We start from the raw sequence: 25,655 nt of genomic DNA, 5'->3' as shown, positions 1-25,655 counted from the left end.
AGACGAGGGGGTGTGCCATGGGCAGTAGTGCTGCCCCTTCATATGCAAATATAGTGATGTTCGCAATTGAACATGAATTATTTTTTAGTAATGTGCTTATTAGTGAGAACATTATTTTATACAATCGGTACATAGATGATTTATTCGTCATTTGGAAGGGCACTGAGTCTATGCTTAGGGATACTATTGATAATTACAATAAATTAAACGGTCCCATTAAATTTACCTATAATATAGACGGTAAAGAAATCAATTTCTTGGACGTGAAGGTCCGGATTGTTGATAATAAAATATCTACATCGGTCTATATTAAGCCCACTGATAGAAACAACCTGTTCCAAGCTACAAGTTGCCATTCGAACTCGATGATTCGGAGCTTGCCATACTCACAAATGGTCAGAATCCGCAGGATTAATAATGACCAATCATTGGCTGAACAACAAATCGACGATCTTATTAAGAGACTTCGAGATCGTGGCTATCAGCATCACTCTCTCTTGAAGTCCAAAGAAAAAGTAATGAATTTAGATAGAAATTCCTTGCTTAAACAGGGGGCTAAACCAGAGAATAAAATAAGCAAGTTGCCTTGGGTAAATAAATATAACTCCTTCTCGCCAACTATTAGCCATATTGCCAAAGAACATTGGCCGCTTATTAGCACTGACGAACATTTAGGGGTAACAAACATGAAGCTTATGCCCTGCTATTCACGGGGACGTAACCTCCGAGATTTCCTAGTGAAGGCCGACATATCTAAAAAACGAAGTATGCAACAACCAGCATTCTCCCAAATTGGAAAATTAGGCTGTCTAAGATGCTCTTGTGTTACTTGTCAATTTCTCCTGCAAGGCGATGTGTTCCCTCACCCCCAGGCAGGCAAAAACATACAGATCCGCCATCAACTTACCTGCAATAGCAGTTACGTTGTATATCAACTTATCTGTCCGTGCGGACTTTCCTACATTGGAAAGACGGAGAGGAAATTTAAAGAAAGGATGGCAGCTCATCGCTCTGCCATACGCAATGCTTTGAGTCATGGGTCTAGTGACCAACCTGTCCCTAGACAGTTTCTAAAATTTCAACATCCTCTGTCGTCTTTAAAATATAGAATGATTGACCACATTCCGGCCTCACTTAGAGGAGGTAATAGGTCCTTAAAATTGATACAATATGAAGCACGATGGATAGACAGACTAGGGGTCGTGCATCCGAGAGGCCTGAATGAAAACACTCCTTTGAGTTGTTTTCTCTAAGAAGTACCTCTCATAATGGGTCTAATTGTCTAAAATGCTCCCAGCACCTTAAGGGTTAACTGGGTGCATATTCTGACTGCAAAGTCCAAAAATTATGGTAATAAGCAGGTCTTTAGGTATGAACATTTGAAACATAATATGCGCAGCGTTAGTTTATAACCAGTACATTTGTTACTTTTTGCACCCATTCTCTGTTACAGTATGAGTAGCGGTTTCACGTTCATTTTGTTTTGTGGTGTAACCATGGTGATGGGACTGACGCTCCGGGGCTGCGGCAACGGGATGACGTCATCTGAAGGCGTCTCTGGACGGGTTCGTGGTCCCGCTCCGGCAAGCCTGAGACACGGTGGGGTTCTATTTAAAGGTCAGTAATACTGTATGCTTTTGATATTCTGATGACAGTTTAACAACTGAAACGTTAATATTTGAACCTTAAGCGTCTCGCCTCTTTGTTCAAGCCAGGAGTGCCGCACCTTTGGGGAGGTATTGTGCTATTTGTGAGGGCACCGGCTGCAGTTATCATTAATCAAGTGAGTGCCAGTCCCTGGACAATATATATATATATATATATATATACTAGGTGCTTCATCGCGCCCTACGGGCGCTCTTCACACCGTCGCAAGGGGCTACGCCCCCTTAACCCTTGCATGCCTTTCTGGGGTTTAATATTTGTACTATATGGAGTATTACCTGCATTCCTTTGTTAGTGGTTAAATATTGCACAATGAAAGGGCGTGCGATGGTGAAGGAGGCGCAACCCCTTGCGATGGCGTGAACAGCACCTGCAGGGCACGATGTACAGAATGTAGCGGGTGCGGGGGGGACTGCGGATGGTGTCTGTAGATGCTGCGGGTGGAGGGAGGCAGAAGTGGGGGTGGGGCCCAGATGGGGAAGGTTCGGGCGGTGCTGCGCGTGGGGGAGGGGCAGAGGAGTGGGGGATGCAGATGGGGGAGGGGTCCGGAGGCACTGAAGGTGGGGGAGGGGCAGGGGTGCCACGGGTGGGAGAGGGGCAGGTGTGGGGATGTTGTGGATGGATGAAGGGTTCCGGAGGTGCTGTTGGATGGGAAGGGACGGGAGTGCCGGGGGTGGGGTAGGGGACCGCAGGCACCATGGGTAGGGTAGGGGCAGGTACGGGTATTGCGGCGGATGGGAAAGGAGGTCCGGAGGTGCTGCAGGTGGTGGAGGGGCAGGTGCGGGGGTGCCATTGGTGGGGGAGGGGTGGGTGAGAGGGGGGCCGCTGATGGAGGAGGGTGTCTGCAGATGCTGCGGGTGGAGGGGGGCAGGTGTGGTGGGAGACATATAAGGGGGGTGAATGGTGGAAGGGGCCTGGAGGTGCTGTGGGTGGTGAAGGGGTGGAGGAGTGGGAGCCACGGGTGGTGTAGGGGGTCTGGAGGCACAGCATGTGGGGGAGGGGTGGAGTGCCGCATGTGGTGGAGGGGAAGGTGCGGAGGTGTGGTGCATTGGGGAGAGGTCTGGAGGCGCTGCGGGTACTGTACATGCCATAAAAGGTAGTTGGAGGGTATGCAGTAACAGAGCCAGGACAGGGGTGACAGGGTCAGTACAGGGTTGACGGGGCCAGGACAGGGGAGACAGGGTCAGAACAGGGGTGACGGTGCCAGGACAGGGGTGACGGGGCCAGGACAGAAATGATAGGGACAGGATAAGGGTGAAAGGGCCAGGATGAGGGTGAAAGGGCCAGGATAAGGGTGGCAGGGCAAGGCCAGGGGTGACAGGGACATGACAGAACACAGGGCACGGGAGAGATTGGTATTAGGGACAAAACAGTGGTGACAGACAGATGTGTCTTACCGGAGTCACTGCTGCTGGCTGCTGCTGTTCCACTCCAACCTGTTGGGATCTGCTGCTGCTGGAGACTTGGCATGGCTGACTCTCTCAGGCTGGAGTCCTGCATCCTCTGCCCGTCCGCATCCCTCCCCCCTCCTCAGTCACACACCGCAGACCTCGCGCAGCTGCCGGGCACTGTGGTAAGGTGAGACTGGAAATGACTGGTTAGCCCCCAGGAGATGCTGCGGATGGAGGGAGGAGGGGGTCATAGCCTGCACGTGGCGCGGACCTCACGGCTTCCGGGCACTGTGGTAAGGGGAGACTGGGAGTGACTGGTTAGCTCCCAGGAGACGCTGCGGCTGGAGGGAGGAGTGGGTCAGAGCCTGCAAGCAGCTCAGATTTCTGCAGCGCTACCCACCAGCTAAAGTGTGTGAATGAGCTGGGCGCACTCCACTGCGGGTGGCAGCGCTGCAGCTAGCGGTGGGGTTGCCGGGGCTGGAGATAACAGAGGCAGTATGGAACCTGCACAGCGGCAGGTGCCCCACTAAACTGCAGCTAAGAAGCGTGGAGTGTGCCAGAAAGTGACGCTCCTCCGCATCAGAGAGACCCTGCTGAGTATGCCGATGTGGGGGGTCAAGCACACAGTGAGCCGGTGCCCGTCTGTCTGTATGACATACCCCTCACACACCCCCATACCTCCCAAATGTCCCAATTTTCGCGGGACAGTCCCATTTTTTGGGGTCTGTCCCGCTGTCCCACACGCGGGTCGCAGTGTCCGGCGGTGGGGGGGGGGGGCAGTTGGAAAGCTCCTGTACTCGCTGTTCTGCTTAGCAGAGCAGCGGTGAATAGTGGAGACAGAGGGAGAGGGGGCATCAGGGGGTACGGATTAATGGGGGGGTTCCAGCAGCAGAGCCGGATTAAGGTGGGGGGGGGCAGGGGATACGTACCGTTGGCCCCACAGTTTTCGGGGACCCCCCGGCTGGAGTAGCTCTGTCCCAGCTGAGAAGCCCCCCCCCCCGTCCTGCCAGCAACAGCGGCAGCATTGTGCTACAGTCAGCGCACGCTGCTGCATATTGGCAGGTCTGGGGTGTTGCAGGGAGGCAGCAGTCTCCCTGCTTTCTTCTCCCTGTGCGGGTGTGTAGGGGGAGCGACCACCTCCTCTGGATTTAGCCCTAGCTGAGGGGCCAAAATCCCATCAAAAAAATAAAAATAAAAATCGAAATTTGCATAAGGGGCGTGGCCGCGAGGGGCGCGATTAGGCCACGCCCCAACCCACAGTAGGCACAGCAATGAGATAGGGCTCCCCTGTCACAAGTGCCCTGGGCCCCCCGGACTCATAATCAGCCCCTGGGAGCATGCCAGCAGCTCACAGAGCGCTGGGCATGCTCCCTCACTGACGAAAACGGGGACCCTCCCGTGAAGCCACGCCCCCTTTTCGCCGAGTGTGTTTCCCTCCTTCTGCCTGGAGAAAGCTCCTGCAGAAAGCTGGGAGGTCTGCACCCCTGCCTGTGCCATGCCCAATGCCCATGCTATCTGCTTCTGCTCCTAGTCTCCTGTAGATTTGGCCAGATCTCTGTGACTCATTTGACTAACTCCGCCCAGTGTTGTAACTCCGCCCAGCGTTAGCAAATGAATCACAAGGTCACAGAATAGGGCTATTATATAGGAGATATATATATATATATATATGTGTGTGTGTATATAAAATGTATGGGTTGGGTTCTGAATGCCGGCGGTCAGAATACTGGCCGCTACATCCTGATTTTGAGAATCCTGACAGGTGGAAGGTAAGTATATACATTAGTATTGCCCCCATAATCCTCCCTTCATGCAGCCTAAATCTAACCCTCCCCGGTGGTGACAAAAATTGCCCCCCTGTCCCAACAGCATAAAAGTAACATCCCCCACAGTTCTACCCTCACCGGGGATGCCTAAACCTAACCTCCCCTCCCCGCAGCCTAACCCTAACCCCCCCTCCCCACAGCCTAAACCTAACCTCCTCTCCTGCAGCCTAAACCTAACCCCCCTCCCCACAGTCTAAACCTAACCCCCCTCCCTGCAGCCTAACCCTCCCTCCACAGCCTAAACTTAACCACCCACCACCACGGCTTACCTCTCCGGCAGTGTATCAATTGGGATCCCGGGTGTCGGAATGCTGGCGGCGGCATTCTGATTAGTGTCTAGTTTCCGGCATCGGTATCTTGACTGCCAATATCCTCACCGGATCCTGTATATATATATATATATATATATATATATATATATACTGTGTGTATATATATATACTGTGTATATCTCCTATATAATAGCCCTATTCTGTGACCTTGTGATTCATTTGCTAACGCTGGGCGGAGTTACAACACTGGGCGGAGTTAGTCAAATGAGTCACAGAGATCTGGCCAAATCTACAGGAGACTAGGAGCAGAAGCAGATAGCATGGGCATTGGGCATGGCACAGGCAGGGGTGCAGACCTCCCAGCTTTCTGCAGGAGCTTTCTCCAGGCAGAAGGAGGGAAACACACTCGGCAAAAAGGGGGCATGGCTTCACGGGAGGGTCCCCGTTTTCGTCAGTGAGGGAGCATGCCCAGCGCTCTGTGAGCTGCTGGCATGCTCCCAGGGGCTGATTATGAGTCCGGGGGGCCCAGGGCACTTGTGACAGGGGAGCCCTATCTCATTGCTGTGCCTACTGTGGGTTGGGGGCGTGGCCTAATCGCGCCCCCTCGCAGCCATGCCCCTTATGCAAATTTCGATTTTTATTTTTATTTTTTTGATGGGATTTTGGCCCCTCAGCTAGGGCTAAATCCAGAGGAGGTGGTCGCTCCCCCTACACACCCGCACAGGGAGAAGAAAGCATGGGGGACTGCTGCCTCCCTGCAACACCCCAGACCTGCCAATATGCAGCAGCGTGCGCTGACTGTAGCACAATGCTGCCGCTGTTGCTGGCAGGACGGGGGGGGGGGAGCTTCTCAGCTGGGACAGAGCTACTCCAGCCGGGGGGTCCCCTAAAACTGTGGGGCCAACGGTACGTATCCCCTGCCCCCCCCCCCACCTTAATCCGGCTCTGCTGCTGGAACCCCCCCATTAATCCGTACCCCCTGATGCCCCCTCTCCCTCTGTCTCCACTATTCACCGCTGCTCTGCTAAGCAGAACAGCGAGTACAGGAGCTTTCCAACTGCCCCCCCCCCCCACCGCCGGACACTGCGACCCGCGTGTGGGACAGCGGGACAGACCCCAAAAAATGGGACTGTCCCGCGAAAATCGGGACATTTGGGAAGTATGGGGGTGTGTGAGGGGTATGTCATACAGACAGACGGGCACCGGCTCACTGTGTGCTTGACCCCCCACATCGGCATACTCAGCAGGGTCTCTCTGATGCGGAGGAGCGTCACTTTCTGGCACACTCCACGCTTCTTAGCTGCAGTTTAGTGGGGCACCTGCCGCTGTGCAGGTTCCATACTGCCTCTGTTATCTCCAGCCCCGGCAACCCCACCGCTAGCTGCAGCGCTGCCACCCGCAGTGGAGTGCGCCCAGCTCATTCACACACTTTAGCTGGCGGGTAGCGCTGCAGAAATCCGAGCTGCTTGCAGGCTCTGACCCACTCCTCCCTCCAGCCGCAGCGTCTCCTGGGAGCTAACCAGTCACTCCCAGTCTACCCTTACCACAGTGCCCGGAAGCCGTGAGGTCCGCGCCACGTGCATGCTATGACCCCCTCCTCCCTCCATCCGCAGCATCTCCTAGGGGCTAACCAGTCATTTCCAGTCTCACCTTACCACAGTGCCCGGCAGCTGCGCGAGGTCTGCGGTGTGTGACTGAGGAGGGGGGAGGGATGCGGACGGGCAGAGGATGCAGGACTCCAGCCTGAGAGAGTCAGCCATGCCAAGTCTCCAGCAGCAGCAGATCCCAACAGGTTGGAGTGGAACAGCAGCAGCCAGCAGCAGTGACTCCGGTAAGACACATCTGTCTGTCACCACTGTTTTGTCCCTAATACCAATCTCTCCCGTGCCCTGTGTTCTGTCATGTCCCTGTCACCCCTGGCCTTGCCCTGCCACCCTTATCCTGGCCCTTTCACCCTTATCCTGGCCCTGTCACCCTTATCCTGTCCCTATAATTTCTGTCCTGGCCCCGTCACCCCTGTCCTGGCCCCGTCACCCCTGTCCAGGCACCGTCACCCCTGTTCTGACCCTGTCTCCCCTGTCCTGGCCCCGTCAACCCTGTACTGACCCTGTCACCCCTGTCCTGGCTCTGTTACTGCATACCCTCCAACTACCTTTTATGGCATGTACAGTACCCGCAGCGCCTCCAGACCTCTCCCCAATGCACCACACCTCCGCACCTTCCCCTCCACCACATGCGGCACTCCACCCCTCCCCCACATGCTGTGCCTCCAGACCCCCTACACCACCCGTGGCTCCCACTCCTCCACCCCTTCACCACCCACAGCACCTCCAGGCCCCTTCCACCATTCACCCCCCTTATATGTCTCCCACCACACCTGCCCCCCTCCACCCGCAGCATCTGCAGACACCCTCCTCCATCAGCGGTCCCCCTCTCACCCACCCCTCCCCCACCAATGGCACCCCCGCACCTGCCCCTCCACCACCTGCAGCACCTCCGGACCTCCTTTCCCATCCGCTGCAACACCCGTACCTGCCCCTACCCTACCCATGGTGCCTGCGGTCCCCTACCCCACCCCCGGCACTCCCGTCCCTTCCCATCCAACAGCACCTCCGGAACCCTTCATCCATCCACAACATCCCTACACCTGCCCCTCTCCCACCCGTGGCACCCCTGCCCCTCCCCCACCTTCAGTGCCTCCGGACCCCTCCCCCATCTGCATCCCCCACTCCTCTGCCCCTCCCCCACGCGCAGCACCGCCCGAACCTTCCCCATATGGGCCCCACCCCCACTTCTGCCTCCCTCCACCCGCAGCATCTACAGACACCGTCCGCAGTCCCCCCCGCACCCGCTACATTCTGTACATCGTGCCCTGCAGGTGCTGTTCACGCCGTCGCAAGGGGCTGCGCCTCCTTCACCATCGCACGCCCTTTCATTGTGCAATATTTAACCACTAACAAAGGTATGCAGGTAATACTCCATATAATACAAATATTAAACCCCAGAAAGGCATGCAAGGATTAAGGGGGCGTAGCCCCTTGCGACGGTGTGAAGAGCGCCCGTAGGGCGCGATGAAGCACCTAGTATATATATATATATATATATATATACAGATGCTAGAACTGGCACCCCTCCCTCAGAGAATGTCCTTGTTCCGCCGGTAGCAAAACATTTTGCGGAACAAGGACATTCTCTGCAGGAACTGAAATTTCAAATTATTGACCACATCCCCAAATCTATAAGAAGGGGTGATCAATGTGGTCAACTCCTACGGAAAGAGGCCAGATGGATGTACATCTTGGACACCATCAAACCTAAGGGCCTCAACGACAAGATTCAATGGAGTGTCTTTCAGTAACATCCCGGACTTATTATGTTTGTCAGTTAGTGCTAACTTGACAATTAGGTTGTCCTATATGGAATCTAGTGATATATAACAGGGTCCATCTAATCATGGTGGAGTAGCTCTTAGTATATATATATGAAGCCACATATTTAGGCAGCTATATATGGATTTAAATATATCCATACTGAGATTTTGCATAAATAATGCGCACAAATATACCAATTTTAGCTTGGCCATCTGTATCTGCCCTGGTATGTCTATTCATGTTCTATATCCCGACTTCTATCACGTAGTTTGTTTAGACTAATTATTACGGTTTTAACAAGTGTTTTCTTAATGACGTGGCCCATTTGTATGTACATGTATGCATTGTTTGTGGGCACCGTATTGGTTTACTTTCACTATGTTGCACTTTGTTTATTTTCGGTAGCGCTGCCGCCTATCTGAAGCCTGGTTGCCGGAAGCGCCGGTTACCATGGTTGCCATGTAAGCTCCGGTGTCCATGAAGTGACGACAGATGCGGTTCAGACGCGCTGGCGTCACCACAGCCCGGGGAGTGCAGGACGGGGATAGTTCCCACCCCCCTTCTCCGGCGTGTGTCCCATTCGCGGGTCTTCTTTTGCATATAAGGTATGGTGTTTTCTTTTTATGTTTGTATCACCTTGACAAAGGGGCGCCACGGCCCCGAAACGTTGGTCACCCGATTTCAATATGGATTAAAATTTCTGCACTTTATCTACTTTGAAAAAGTCTCCCGAGTGCCGCTGCCTGTTTACTTCTGACTATATATGTGTGTGTGTGTGTGTGTGTGTGTGTGTGTGTGTGTGTGTGTGTGTGTGACTGTGTGTGTGTATATATGTGTGTATAGCCTCCAACATGACCCATTCCATACATGTTTATACTGTATAGCATTTACGTATATACTGTATATATACTTGTTTAACGGACCAGGTATATGCTGACTCGCCTTAGTCTCAACCCCCATGCTTGGCTCCACCCCTCTCTGGAAACCCCCCCTGTAAATCCTGCGTTTGCCCCTGTAAGCTCTCATGAGTAGGGCTCTCTTCCTTCATCCTTTTTCTTTAATAATATTCAACTGCACCAAATCCAGCAGTCTTCTACCACATGATACTTATTCCAGTTTTATCTGCTGATGTAGCTATGTTTATTTACCCTGTACTTGTCCTATATTGTCGTAAACTGTAAGTTGTTATTTCCCTGTTTTGAGTATTTGTTTATGTACTCTGTAAATTGGCGCTGCAGAGCCCTTGTGGTGCCATATAAATAAAGCATAGTAATAATAATTTTATATATATATATATATATATATATATATATATATAAACCAAAAAAGTATCTCTGTGGAGCGCACTTATTAAAATATGATGATATATTTATATCTGTTTACTAATAAAGAGAGGATGACCTTACAAAAACACCCTTTTTTTTAAAAACACTTGCTTCTTTTTATTACTAAAACAAAACAATTCAAATTTACATTAAAAAGAATTGGTAAACATTTTCACAATGTGTTATTGCTCATTAGAAATACAATATTGAGTTTCAACTTTTCAATGCAAAATATTGATATGCTTTCACCCAACAAGTTTCGTCTTATAGTGACTTTTTCAGGGGTGTTCTCTTAGGGTGTGATCCAAAAATAAAAAAGTGAAAAATGAAATAAAAAATAAATAAGTAAAAAGGAACATTGAGAAAGAGAAGGAATATGCACAAAACATGATATCTGTACCTAAATTAGCTAACATCATTCAAATGTATTTTTTTATTTTATATTTTTTAAAAGAGATACTTCTCAGACTGAATTCAACATCAAAAAAAGGCTTATGACATATATCCTAGTAATGATTGTCTAACGAATGACTCCACCATAAATTAATGAATTTATATAATATTACTTACTTTTGAATAACAAATCTTTAATTTGAAAAAGCTGTATTTTCATAAAGATGTGATCCATAATTTTACCAATAAATGTGCCTATTTAGGGAAAAGATTCAAATTACAATGCTTGTATTAATAACATTATTTTATCTTTTGATAGTTTAATCAATAATACTTACTGAAAGTTAATGTAAAAAATTAACTTCCACGATTTGACAGTCTTTGGTGGAATTCCCTATTTGAGACCGCCCTACAATAGGATGTGTATATATATAATTATATATGTATTGAAGATATTGGTTTAGTTTTTCCAAATAATGATAAATAGAATATAAATACTTACTGATAATTTATATTATTCTTCAAAATAATGACTTGTAGGTGGTTTATCAAAACTTTTTATTTTTCCTATTAGAAACAATAAATTACTGCCGATCCTAATTCAAGCCATAAAAAGATAAAATAAATATTTTATCACAGCTTACCCGCAACACTCTCATATGTCTATAAGAATAAGGATCCAGAAGTGGACTGAATATTGTCAAGCCTCTTTTATTTCCCTAATAAAAATGGAATATTACTGAATATCTTAAACCATAAAAAGGTAAGATTCAAAATTAGCCCATGTAGCTTACGAGCAGCTCTCCTATGTGTCTGCATGCATAGGGATCCAAAAGTGGAATGAAAGCTAAGCTCAAAGCCTCCCTATTTAAGCACCTTAACTGGTTACATCACTTCCTATCTCATTTGATTAATTGCTTAATTGATAAAGTTAATAGCTATATTTATTTCTTAGTTTTAATCCATATCAAGAATCACTCCATTTGTGTTAACTTCCTAATTCATGTTACCAATAAAAGCCCAGTGTTAGCAAAACGAAATAACTGAAATAATGGTTACAGAAACTTAAGTGAAAGTTTAATTGATATTACAAGAGCGTAGAAAACACTTCCTGTGTGCGTTGCAAGCCTCCTTATGGAGGGCGTGACGTCACTGCGCACGTCCCGTCGCTTAGCAACGCCAGGAGTACTGGTATATGCACTCCAGGCCTCATTAAAAAATGTAAGTGTTCAATATTATGTGGCAGTCCAGTCCGGATGCCACCCCGGGTGTTTGTAGGACAGGGCACAAAAGTTTGGGTGCCCTGGGCTAAGGCGACCTGGGTTTAGGGCTGGACCAAGAGTAAGCCCAGGGAGGTGTTGGGACACAGCAGGTTGTCTCTTTAATGTTGTGTCAAAGATTATCTGGCGGTTGGAAATTATATTGGGGGTAATTCCAAGTTGATCGCAGCAGGAAATTTTTTAGCAGTTGGGCAAAACCATGTGCACTGCAGGGGGGGGGGGCAGATATAACATGTGCAGAGAGAGAGTTAGATTTGGGTGTGGTGAGTTCAATCTGCAATCTAAATTGCAGTGTAAAAATAAAGCAGCCAGTATTTACCCTGCACAGAAATAAAATAACCCACCCAATTCTAACTCTCTCTGCAAATGTTATATCTGGCCCCCCTGCAGTGCACATGGTTTTGCCCAACTGCTAAAAAATTTCCTGCTGCAATCAACTTGGAATTACCCCCATTATTGTATTGCTGTTGATACAAAGAAATACCCTGCAATTTCATACATGAGATCCCATCCATGTAGGTCCGGTCCAGGTATTGGAGCAAGCGCTCCCAGCAATCAGGCACACCTGTGCCACACTTTTATAACACTCGTTAGGGCAAGGGATCAGGGCTAATGATGCCAACAAGTGGCCAGATGATAGAGGGCAGGCCAGTGGGTTAGAGACAGGGTGCCTGAGATTTTGTACATGCTGTTTGTGAACTGGTGCCTAATTAAGGTACCCATTGAAACTTGTTGTTAAAAATCTGTTTACTATGCTGTGTCAGCGTCTTGTCTGGTGGAAGGTCACTTGTTACAAATTGGCGCCTGAACAGGGACCCTCTGCTGGATGCACCAAGCGCAGTGGGAACCCAGTGGCTGCAGGAGCCACCCAAGCCGTGACAGTCTATACAGACTCTGCAAACTTCCTCTGGTCAGGTTAGTAGCCAGCCAGGGTGTGTGTCAATAGTTAAAAAAGAAAAAGGGGGGGTTTGTATGGAGGTTTTTTTGTTTGTTTTGTTGAATTGTGGTTTGGTGGTGTATGTTAAGGGACGCGAGATTCATATATCGTGCATCCATCCCATCCACCATGGAGGAGTTGTTAAGGGCCCTAACTAACGTGGCTGAGGGGCATGCAGGGCCCCGGCCACGTTCCAGCAGGCTATAAATAAGCTCCTCCAGCTCCAACAAAAGTACGCAGCCGCGTACCTAGATGACATTATCTTCAGCGATGACTGGGAGTCTCATCTGGCCAAAGTGGAAGATGTATTAAAGACTCTGTGCTTCCACAGCTTCACGGCCAACCCAGAGAAGTGTGCAATAGGTATGTCGGAGGCTAAGTACTTGGGGTATGTGGTGGGCTGGGGTCAAATCAAACCTCAGATCAATAAGGTGAGGCGGTTGCTGCCTGGCCAAGGCCTAAGAGGAAAACCCAACTCAGGGCCATTTTAGGCCTGGTGGGATATTACCGCAAGTTTATCCCGAACTTTGCCACCAGAGCAGCCCTGCTCACTGATTGCTTGAAAAAGAAAACTCTGGCCAAGCTTGTGTGGACGTTCCAGGTACATGAGGCCTGGAACGACTTAAAAAGTGCCCTGTGTAAAGCACCAGTGTTGATAGCCCCGACTTCGGTAAAAGGTTCATCCTGCAGACGGATGCTTCAGGAACAGGCCTCGGTGCAGTGTTGTCTCAGGAGGTAGGTGGGGAAGAGAAACCAGTCCTCTACCTCAGCAAGAAACTACTGCCTAGGGAACAGCAATATGCCATGGTAGAGCAGGAATGCCTGGCTATCAAGTGGGCGGTGGAGACTCTGAGGTACTATCTCCTGGGATGGAAGTTCACCTTAATCACCAATCACGCTCCGCTCCAATGGATGTGCCTAAATAAGGAGACCAACACCCGGGTAACACGGTGGTTCCTTGCGCTACAGCCATAAAGCTTCAAGGTCCAGCACAGAGCAGAAGGATTACATGGCAACGCGGATGCCCTTTAAAAGAAGTTCCTCTCCTCAAATGGTGCCGAGCTCTGTGTGGTAAATCTAGAGGGGGGAGGAGGACTCGGGGGGAGGACTCGGAGAGAAACCGACCCGAAAAGGGGTTCGCCTGCTGAGATTGGCGAGCAGGTATGCGTGTCAAAGAAGGACTCAGCTTCACCCGTAGGCTCAAAGCTTAAAGGAAGGATATCTGGCAATCCAGTCCAGATGCCACCCCAGGTGTTTGGAGGATAGGGCACAACAGCTTGGGTGCCCCGGGCTAAGGCGACCTGGGTTTAGGGCTGGACCAAGAGGAAGCCCAGGGAGGTGTTAGGACACAGCAGGTTGTCTCTTTGGGATGCGGTCAACATCCCGCTGGACGGAATCCCGGCGGTCGAAATACCGACGCCGGAATCCCGACAGCCACAATCCCGACATATTCTCCCTCCGTGGGTGTCCACGACACCCATAGAGGGAGAATATAATAGTGTGCCGAGCGTAGCGAGGCACCGTGCCCGCAAGGGGCTGCGTTCCGCTTGCCACCCCTGTCGGGATTGTGTGGTCGGGACTCCGGCGTCGGTATTTCGACCGCCGGGATCCCGTCCAGCGGGATTACGTACTGATCCCGTCTCTTTAATGTTTTGTCAAAGATTATCTGGCAGTTGGAAATGATATTATTGTATTGCTGTTGATGCACAGAAATACCCTGCAATTTCATACATGAGATCCCATCCATGCAGGTCCGGTCCAGGTATTGGAGCAAGCGCTCCCAGCAATCAGGCACACCTGTGCCACACTTTTATAAAGCTCGTTAGGGCCAGGGATCAGGGATCCTGATGCCAACAAATGGTCAGGCGATAGAGGGAGGGCCAGTGGGTTAGATACAAGGAGCCTGAGATTATGGGGGTCATTCCGAGTTGATTGCTCGCTGCCGATTTTCACAGTGCAGCGACAGGTAAAAAAACAGCAAAACTGTGCATGCGTATGCACTGCAATGCGCAGGCACATCGTACGGGTACAAAGTGTATCGTTGCTGAGTGATGGAACTAGCAAAGAATCCATTCGCACATCCAATCGCAAGGAGATTGACAGGAAGAAGGCGTTTATGGGTTTCGACCATTTTCTGGAAGTGTTTGGGAAAATGCAGGCGTGTCCAAGCGATTGCAGGGCGGGTGTCTGACGTCAATATCGGGACCTCCGTTGCTGGATTCATCGCACAGGATAAGTAACTACAGGGCTAGTCTTGTTTTGCACAAAATGTTTTTATACCACTCGACTGCAAAGGCATTCACACAATTGCAAAGTGAAAATACACTCCCCTGTGGCAGCGACAATTTGTTTGTACGGCTGCTAAAAGTAGCTAGCGAGCGATTAACTCGAAATGAGGACCTATGTACATGCTTGTTTGTGAACTGGTGCCTAGTTAAGGTACCCATTGAAACTTGCTGTGAAAAATCTGTTTACTATGCTGTGGAAGTAAACGGACTGCTTTACTTTCATACAACTGTGTCAGCGTCTTGTCTGGTGGACGGTTGCTTGTTACAATATATAAAACAATCCATTGTTGCGGCACTCAGGGCGTATAAACTCAGACAGAATACATCCTTGTTTCCATAACATTTCAGTTTATATTCGAACTGTCCTCATGATGCAACAATACAAAGTAAAAAATGTACCTTGATATACCCCATCACCTCCACCATGTGAGCTGTTTTAGGACATTTATATGACATTTCGACAAGCAGCAAATTGAAAACTACACAACATTATGCAATAGCACATTACTAGAGTATATGTTACTATGATGTATTTCAAATGTCCAAAAGTGGCTTAAACAAATATTTCAATAGTTACACATTCACAAAGCCAATGTTTTATGGAATGTAACATAGTAACATAGTATCTAAGGTTGAAAAAAGACAATTTGTCCATCATGTTCAACCTATTTGTGGTCTCCTATGCAGTACTAATTTTTAACTTATTTTCTTGTGTTGATGTCAGCCGTTTATTCCTCTTTTTTTAATAACTATAGTGCGTGACTAAGCAATATAACCCTGGATACCTTTATCCATTAGGAATTTATCTAACCCATTCTTAAAGGTGTTGACTGAGTCCACCGTTACTACTCTGTCAGGTAGGGAATTCCAAAGACGTATTGTCCTTACTGTGAAAAAACCTTTTCTCCGCTTTGTGCGGAATCTCCTCTCCTCTAACCTAAGCGAATATCCACGTGTCCTCTGTGCTGATCTTACCAAAAACAGGTCCCACGCAAGCTCTGTGTATTGCCCCTTTATATATTTGTAAATGTTGATCATGTCCCCTCTTAGTCTCCTCTTTTCCAGTGTAAACATTCCTAGCCTTGCAAGCCTTTCCTCGTATTCCAGCTTCTCCATTCCCTTAATTAGTTTGGTCACCCTCCTCTGCACCTTTTCTAGCTCTTGGATATCCTTTTTGTAGTATGGTGCCCAAAATTGTACACAGTATTTAAGATGTGGCCTCGCTAGTTATTTATGTAATGGGAGTATAACACTATTGTCCCTTGCATCAATTCCCCGTTTTATGCATGCTAATATCTTATTAGCCTTTTTTGCTGCAACCCTACATTGGATACTGCTGCTTAGTTTGCTATCTATGTGAACACCTAAGTCTTTTTCTAGTACAGAATCCCCTAATATTACCCCATATAGTATATAGGTGTTATTTTGCATTACCTTACACTTGTCTGTATTGAAGCTCATTCTCCATTTTGCTGCCCATGCTTCTAGTTTACCTAAGTCGTTCTGAAGAGATTTAACATCCCCCTCCGTATTTATAACCTTACACAATTTGGTATCGTCTGCAAAAATTGACACCATGCTCTCTAGACCTACTGTTAGGTCGCTAATGAAAATGTTGAACAATAGTGGTCCAAGTACAGACCCTTGTGGCACACCACTTCATTCCAATTTGAAAATGATCCATTAACCAGAACGTATTGCTCCCTATTTTCTAACCAATTTTTGACCCAAGTGCATATTGTGCTCCCTAGCCCTAATTCTTGTAGCTTATAGATAAGTCGCATGTGTGGTACTGTGTCAAAAGCTTTGGCAAAGTCTAAAAAGATTACATCCACCTCCTTTCCCTGATCAAGGTTCACACTAACTGTTTCATAAAAGCCAAGTAAGCTGGTTTGACATGATCTGTCTGTCAGATTTGTGGTTATGTCTGTCCCCGGAGGGGGCACTAGTGGGTCAGTGGTGGTGTGATGGAGAAACCGAGGAGGCTGTAAGATATTCCTGCGCATGTGCGCAATTATATTTAATAGATGCTCACGAGTATAAACAGTAATTGAAGCAGATGAAACTTGAGATGAATAGTACAAGAAATGCTGACAACGATGAAGTAAACAGTCACAGGTATTTAGCTGTTCTGGAAACCAGTGCAGTAATTAGGCAATGAAATACAGGCAATGAACTAGTCTGGAAACTAGTATAGCATTCAGATGGTGATTACTCCCACAGTTGGTTTGGAAACCAGCAACAATACTCCACACAGTCAGTTTGTAATGCAAAGTCCACAACCAAGCAAGGTTAAGCAGGAGACAACTTGAAACATATGAGGTGGTTGTATTAAGTGCCAGATGCCATAGCACAATGCTGAATGCAAGTTAACCATGCACAGGTGAGGATAATGAATAGCACCTGAAGAAAGTCTCTTACTGCAAAAGGTGGAGGCTGACTGTAGCAGAAGTTGGAGCTGAAGTAAATGCTGGGACCTGTAGTTCCACAGGAGTACTGGAACCAGGAGATCACTTGGAGATGACAGAAATAGGAGATCGCTGGAAACAGGAGATTGAAGACTGGAGACTGGGGATTGGAACTGGAAACTGGAGATTGGAAACTGGAAACTGAAACCAAGAGATGCTATGCAGCAATGTGACGCGTTGTCCAAGGTGATGAGACTGAGCCGATGCTCTGAACTTATACCCCCTGGTCGGCAGTTATTGGAAACTTGGATCATATGAGCAAACACAGTGTAGGATTGGGTGCTCTCCGGTCAGCTAACCGCAAGTATCATGGCGGCGCCCATGCTGTACAGATGGCCGGTTCACAGGAGGGCACCCGCAGAATGGACTTCAGGGGTTCACCACAATAGTGGGTACTGCGCTCCGCAGACAGGATGCTCATACAGCCGCAGACTGGGGCCGTGACTTCCGGAGGCCTGCACACCAGCACGCCAGTAATTGAGACATCACTGAATGCTGATTATTGGCAGTACCCCCCTTTTATGGGTGGGCACCGAACACCCACGAGGCTTGGAAGGAAACAGTCTATGGAAAGCTTAGACTAACCGTGTAGCATGGATGTCAGTGGCGTTAACCCAACTCCTCTCTTCAGGACCATACCCGGACCAGTCAATCAGGTACTGTAGACAACCATACCGACAACGTGAGTCCAGGATCTTCTCAACCTCGAACTCAACACACTGATGAGTTTGGATTCTTGGAGCTGCTGGAAGAGCTTTCTGAAAATGGTTAAGAATTGGGGGTCTAAGGAGAGAGATATGAAATGAGTTTGGGATTTTCAAATAAAGAGGCAATTTCAATTTATAAGCCACTGGATTAATCATTCTTTCAACTGGAAACGGACCAATAAACCACGGAGCAAACTTCATAGAGGGAACTCTAAGGCAGAGATTACTAGTAGATAACCAGACTTTATCACCTGGCTTTAGACTGGGAACTGCTCATCTTTTCCGATCAGCAAAGACCTTGTACTGTCGAGATGTTTTCTTGAGAGAAAGATGTGTCTTTGCCCAAACCTGAGAGAACTGCTGAAGAGCTGAAGTGGCTGAAGGAACATTGACAACTGGAAGGTCTTGGAAATTTGGAACTCTGGGATGTTGACCATAAACTGCAAAGAAAGGAGTAGTATTGGTGGCTGTATGGTAGCGGAAGTTATGAGCAAACTCTGCCCAAGGCAATATATCTACCCAGTCGTCCTGTGATGAGGAAATATAAAGTCTCAAAAAGGTTTCAAGCTCTTGGTTTACCCTTTCGGTTTGTCCATTCGTTTGAGGGTGATATGCTGTAGAGAATTTGAGTTTAACTTGTAATGCAGAGCATAAGGCCTTCCAAAATCTTGCCACAAACTGAACATGAGTGGAACAAAATGGACCATCTTTGAGAACCTGTCAACCACTACCCAGATGGTATCATACCCTTTGGAGGGAGGTAGTCTGAGATGAAATCCATTGACAGGTGAGACCAGAGACGACTTGGTATAGACTTAGGTAACAGTCGACCAGCAAGAGACTGACAAGGAACTTGGACACGAAGCCACGAAATACTGAATATCAGCTTTCATATGAGGACACCAATAGGACTGAGACAAAAACGTATAAGTCTTTAGGACCCCAGGGTGTCCGGTAAACTTAGAAATATGAGGCCATGACAGCAGATTCGGGCGGAGCTCATAAGAAACAAATATCTTGCCGGGAGGTGGAACAGGAGACACTTCTGTGGAAGCAAACACTACGGGATCGAGAACTGGATGAGATTCTTATTCAGAAGACTCCTCCATGGAACTCATGGAGCGTGATAAGGCATCTGCCTTAACATTCTGAGAACCAGGGCGGAACTGTAACTTGAAATTAAAACGAGAAAGGAATAAAGCACACCTTGCTTGACGAGGATTTAAACACTGCACTGCTTTCAAATAAAGAAGGTTCTTATGGTCGGTGAAGATGGCAATAGGGAACTTTGCGCCCTCCAGAAGATACCTCCACTCTTCCAGGGCCAGCTTGATTGATGGCGTATTTTATCTCAGCAGGTAGAAATCTACGGGAGAAAAACCCACAGAGGTGAGTCTTACCATCATCGCTGGTTTGGGACAACACTGCGCCAACGCCAACTGTTGAGGTGTCCACTTCTAACTCGAAGGGTCTGTTGATTGCTGTAACACAGGAGCTGAAATTAAAGCTTGTTTAATTTTTTGAAAAGCAGCCAGGGCCTCTTCTGACCACTGAGAAGGATTTGCGCCTTTCCATGTAGAGCAAGTAATTGGGGCTATCAAAGTAGAGAATCCTCTAATGAATTTTCTATAATAGTTGGCGAAGCCAATAAAATGTTGAACAGACTTAAGCAATGTAGGAAGAGACCAGTTCTCTATTGCTTTCAATTTAAAGGGGTCTATTCAAAGATCTGAACCAGAGACTATATACCCGAGGAAGGGCATCGAAGGAGCATCAAAGGTACACTTAGACAATTTCCCATAAAGATGATTCTGGCGTAGGTGTTGAAGGACCTCTTTTCCCTGTTGACCACGAGAGGCTAAATCTTGAGAGAAAATCAGGATGTCGTCAAAGTAAACTACCACGTATTTATACAGAACATCTCGAAATATTTAATTGACAAAGTTCTGAAACACAGATGGGGCATTATTTAATCCGAAGGGCATCACAAGATACTCATAGTGGCCATCACGGGTGTTAAAAGCGGTCTTCCACTCATCGCCACTCTGTATTCTAATGAGATTATATGCCCCACGAAGATCTAATTTGGTAAAGATACTGGCTCCTTTAATTCTGTCAAACAGTTCCGTGATTAACGGTAAAGGATAGCTGTTTTTGATGGTAATCTCATTTAAGGCTTTATAATCAATGCAGGGAAGTAGTATCCATATTTTTTTTTTCACGAAGAAAAACTCTGCCCCTGCTGGAGATGAAGAAGGATGAATGAATCCTTTTTGTAGATTCTTCTTTATATATTCACTCATGACTTGAGTTTCTAGAATGGAAAGAGGATATGTCTGTCCTCTCGTAGGCATTCTTCCCAGGATCAGATCGATGGGACAATCCCATTTCCGATGGGGAGGCAGAACATCAGCGGCCTTTTCACTGAAGATGTCAGTAAATTCTTTATAGGCCTCAGGAACTTCACACTGGGGTTTCAACCCCGAAGATCTCACGGGACGAACTTGAGCTAAACAGGAATGGAAACAGGAGGAACTCCATGCTGTGAGTTGTAGTGTAGACCAGTCGATTTGAGGGTTGGGAAGTTGAAGCCAAGGCATACCCAACACGATTTCATAGGTGGCTTTAGGAATGACCAAAAGTTCAATGAGCTCAGAATTAAGAAAGCCCACCCCTAGGACAACGGGTTTAGTTTGCTGACTGATGGACCCCTCAGGAATACGACTACCGTCCACAGCAGTAAGATAGACTGGGCGAGACAACCTTGAGACAGGAAGACAGATTTTATGAACTGCAGCCTGTGTAATAAAGTTCCCAGCAGCACCACAGTCAATTAAAGCTGAGAAGGCATGTAATCCACTCTGTGTTTCCAAAGTTAATGGTAGAATAAGTTCTCGTGAAGAAGGAGCTTTGGATAAGGTTCCTAACTTGACTCCTCCCTTGCAAGTTAGGTCCTGACGTTTCCCGAACGCGACCGACAGGAACCAATCATGTGACCAGCAGCAGCACAGTACAGATACAGTCTTTCCCGTAATCTTCTTGACCGCTCCTCAGGAGTTAGGCGGGACCTATTTACTTGCATAGGCTCATCTGAAGTGGAGGGAGAAGGTTGTACTTGAGGCATAACTCGGTGTTTGCGAGGATCACCATGAGAACGTTCTCTTGCTCTTTCGCATAAATGCAAATCCAACTTTACACACAAGGAAATTAACGATTCTAATTGCTCTGTGAGATCTCGGGTAGCCAGTTCATCTTTTATACGATCAGAGAGACTATGCCAGCGCTTGATTGTTCCACTCAACCTTTGACGCAAATGTGTGAAACTGGATGACATAATGTCCCACGGTGCATGTTACCTGGCGAATCTGGAGGATATCAGAGGAAGCTGATGTTGTACGCCCAGGCTCATTAAAGATATGTTTAAATGCAGCTACAAAGTCTGTATAGTTGTTTAGCAGTGAATCTGCTCGCTCCCATAACTGGGAAACCCAATTCAAGGCAAGGCCAGTCAGGAGAAATAAAATGTACACAACTTTGGTTATGGGCGTCAGGAAAATGTGCGGCAGCAATTCAAAGTGAACTTCACATTGGTTCAGGAATCCACGACAGGTTTTAGGATTGCCATCAAATTTACTTGGTGTAGGAAGATGGAGACAAGATCCTAAACCAGGAGCAGCGGAAGAGCCTGAAGCTGGAGTCGCTGGTGCAGCTGGAACAATAGAACTTGGCAGAGATTATTGTAAGGTATCCAACCAAGAAGACATCTCTTGTAAAAACTGTATAATCTGCTGTTGTACAGCCTCTGTACCATCGAGTGGTGAGATTAAGTTCTGAAAAGCCCCTGCTCCCACACTCTGACCACCATCCGAGTCCATGGACCTTGGACAAACTGTCAGATCTGTGGTTATGTCTGTCCCCGGAGGTGGCACTAGTTGGTCAGTGGTGGTGTGATGGAAAAACCGAGGAGGCTGTAAGATATTCCTGCGCATGTGCGCAATGATATTTATTAAATGCTCATGAGTATAAACAGTACTTGAAGCAGATGAAACTTGAGATGAATGGTACAAGAAATGCTGACAACGATGAAATAAACAGTCACAGGTATTTCGCTGGTCTGGAAACCAGTGCAGTAATTAGGCAATGAAATACAGGCAATGAACTAGTCTGGAAACTAGTATAGCAATCAGATGGTGATTACTCCCACAGTTGGTTTGGAAACCAGCAACAATACTCCACACAGTCAGTTTGTAATGCAAAGTCTACAACCAAGCAAGGTTAAGCAAGAGACAACTTGAAACACATATGAAGTGGTTGTATTAAGTGCCAGATGCCATAGCACAATGCTGAATGCAAGTTAACCATACACAGGTGAGGATAATGAATAGCACCTGAAGAAAGTCTCTTACTGCAAAAGGTGGAGGCTGACTGTAGCAGAAGTTGGAGCTGAAGTAAATGCTGGGACCTGTAGTTCCACAGGAATACTGGAACTGGGAGATCACTTGGAGATGACAGAAAATGAGTTTTATGGTAAGAACTTACCTTTGTTAAAACTCTTTCTGCGAGGTACACTGGGCTCCACAAGGAATAGACATAGGGGTGTAGAGTAGGATCTTGATCCGAGGCACCAACAGGCTGAAAAGCTTTGACTTTTCCCAAGATGCATAGCGCCACCTTCTCTATAACCCCGCCTCCCTGCACAGAAGCTCAGTTTTTAGTTAACCAGCCCAATGCAGTAGCAGATAAAGAGACAACAACGGTTAGTAGCCACATACACCACACTCTCACGACAGGAGAAGTGTCAGCGGCTAATGCCATACCAACCCAAAGAAGCTAAGTGCGTCAGGGTGGGCGCCTTGTGGAGCCCAGTGTACCTCGCAGAAAGAGTTTTAACAAAGGTAAGTTCTTACCATTAAACTCGTTTTCTGCTGCGGGGTACACTGGGCTCCACAAGGAATAGACATAGGGGATGTCCTAAAGCAGTTCCTTTTGGGAGGGGACGCACTGTAGCGGGCACAAGAACCCGGCGTCCAAAGGAAGCATCCTGGGAAGCGGCAGTATCGAAGGCATAGAACCTTATGAACTTGTTCACAGGGGACCACGTAGCTGCCTTGCACAATTGTTCAAGGGTCGCACCACGGCGGGCCGCCCAAGACGGTCCAACAGACCGAGTAGAATGGGCCGTAATGTGAGCAGGAGCTGACAGACCAGCCCTCACATAAGCATGTGCAATCACCATTCTAATCCATCTGGCCAAAGTATGCTTGTGAGCAGGCCAGCCCCGTTTGTGAAATCCAAACAGCACAAAGAGAGAATCAGATTCCCTAACAGAAGCAGTTCTCTTCACATAGATACAGAGAGCCCGTACCACATCCAAAGACCGCTCTTTGGGAGACAGATCAGGAGAAACAAGTGCCGGAACCACAATCTCCTGGTTAAGGTGGAACGAAGAAACCACCTTAGGTAAATATCCGGGACGAGACCTAAGAACCGCCCGGTCATGGTGAAATATCAGATATGGAGAACTACAGGACAAGGCACCCAAATCCGACACTCTTCTAGCTGAAGCAATAGCCAGCAGAAAAACCACCTTAAGGGAAAGCCACTTAAAGTCAGCTGAACCAAGAGGTTCAAACGGAAACTCTTGTAACGCCTCCAAAACCACCAACAAGTTCCAAGGAGCCACAAGCAAGGTCGAAATTTTTCTCTGAAACCACACTGACAAGGCAGATATTTGAACCTTGAGGGAGGCCAGACGCAGGCCTAAGTCCAGGCCCTGCAGAAGAAAAGCCAATAACTTGGCTATACTAAACTTGGAAGCGTCATAATCGTTAGATGCGCACCAAACAAAGTAAGAATGCCAGACCCTATAGTAAATCTGAGCCGAAGCCGGTTTCTGGGCCCGCAACATAGTTTGAATGACCGCCTCATAAAACCCTTTAGCCCTTAAGACGGAAGCGGTCAAAGACAGCCGGGCTAGGTCCTGGTAGACACAGGGGCCCTGAACTCGGTGGTCTGGGCGTTGTGGAAGTAGAATTGGACGCTCTGACGATAGGCCTTGCAGGTCTGAGAACCAGTGCCATCTGGGCCATGCTGGAGCTATGAGAAGCAGATTTCCTTTTTCTTGCTTGAACTTCCGAATTACCCTGGGCAGAAGTGACACCGGAGGTAACACGTACGGCAGCTGAAACCTCCACGGCACCGCCAGCGCATCCACGAATGCTGCTTGAGGATCCCTTGTCCTTGCTCCGAAGACCGGAACCTTGTGATTGTGTCGAGACACCATCAGATCTACGTCTGGAAGGCCCCACTTTTCCACTAGGAGTTGAAACACTTCTGGATGGAGGCCACACTTGCTGGAAAGTACGTCCTGACGACTGAGAAAGTCCGCTTCCCAATTCAGGACTACCGGAATGAATATTGCCAATATAGGCCGGTAGATGGCGTTCTGCCCAATGTAGAATCCGTGAGACTTCCTTCATTGCCAAACGGCTTCGAGTGCCGCCTTGATGATTTATGTAAGCCACTGTGGTGCCGTTGTCCGACTGTACTTGAACAGGACGGTTCTGAATTAAAAGCTGGGCTAGGTTCAATGCTTTGAAGACCGCCCACAACTCCAGAATGTTGATTGAGAGGAGGGACTCCTCCTTGGTCCACCGACCCTGAAGGGAGTGTTTCTCCAGCACCGCTACCCAACCTCTGAGACTAGCATCTGTCGTCAACAGGACCCAGTCGGATATCCAGAAGGGACGGCCCCTGCACAATTGTTGGTCCCGGAACCACCAGAGCAGCGACAAACGGACCTCTGGAGTCAATGAGATCATTTGAGACCTGATCCGGTGAGGCAGGCCATCCCACTTGGCTAGAATCAGCCTCTGGAGGGGGCGAGAATGGAATTGAGCATACTCCACCATGTCGAATGCTGATACCATGAGGCCCAGCACCTGCATCGCCGAATGTATCGACACTTGCGGATGAGAAAGGAAGCAATGAATCCTGTCCTGAAGCTTCATGACTTTCTCCTGACACAAGAACAACCTCTGGTTGTGAGTGTCCAATAGCGCTCCCAAATGTACCATGCTCTGAGCAGGGACCAGGGAGGATTTCTTCCAGTTGATAAGCCACCCGTGGGCTTCTAGAAACCGGATCGTCATATCTAGATGACGTAGGAGAAGTTTTGGGGAATTTGCCAGGATTAACAAGTCGTCCAGATACGGCAGTATCCTGACCCCTTGATGGCGGAGTACCACCTCATCACCGCCATAACTTTTGGGAAGACTCGCGGAGCCGTTGTTAAACCAAAAGGTAACGCCCGAAACTGGTAATGGAGGTTGCCAATAGCAAACCTCAGGTATTGCTGATGTGACGCTGCTATAGGAATATGCAGGTAAGCATCCTGTATGTCCAGGGAGACCATGTAGGCCAGAACTATAGAGCGAAGGGCTTCCATACGGAACTTGGAAACCTTCACAAACCTGTTCAATGCCTTGAGGTTGAGAATGGGCCGGGAGGACCCATTCAGTTTCGGGACTAGAAACAGCTGAGAATAGTACCCCCGGCCTCTCTGCGCAAGAGGCACCTGTACTATGACTCCTGTATACAGGAGGGTCTGTACCACCGAATGCAGAGTGTTTGCCTTTGTCTGGTCCGGCGGGACGTCTGTCTGGCAAAATCGATGAAGGGGTCGGTTTTTGAAGGCTATGGCATAATTTCGAGTGACGACTTCCCGTACCCA

General features: G+C 48.0%; 1 long non-coding RNA gene across 1 annotated transcript; it reads right to left on the bottom strand.

Moving 5' to 3' along the window:
- Window positions 1-9,968: 9,968 nt before the first annotated feature.
- On the bottom strand, window positions 9,969-10,963 carry LOC134956963 (uncharacterized). Its single transcript, XR_010186340.1, has 5 exons — window positions 10,888-10,963; window positions 10,746-10,810; window positions 10,582-10,652; window positions 10,421-10,498; window positions 9,969-10,141 (listed from the first exon to the last, which is right to left on the bottom strand). It is a non-coding gene; the product is annotated as an uncharacterized LOC134956963 (long non-coding RNA).
- Window positions 10,964-25,655: the final 14,692 nt, after the last annotated feature.

Source organism: Pseudophryne corroboree, chromosome 9 (assembly GCF_028390025.1).
Source record: "Pseudophryne corroboree isolate aPseCor3 chromosome 9, aPseCor3.hap2, whole genome shotgun sequence".
Classification (NCBI taxonomy): domain Eukaryota; kingdom Metazoa; phylum Chordata; class Amphibia; order Anura; family Myobatrachidae; genus Pseudophryne; species Pseudophryne corroboree.
Note: the sequence above shows the minus strand (reverse complement) of the source record. Positions and strands in the feature narration are given on the sequence as shown.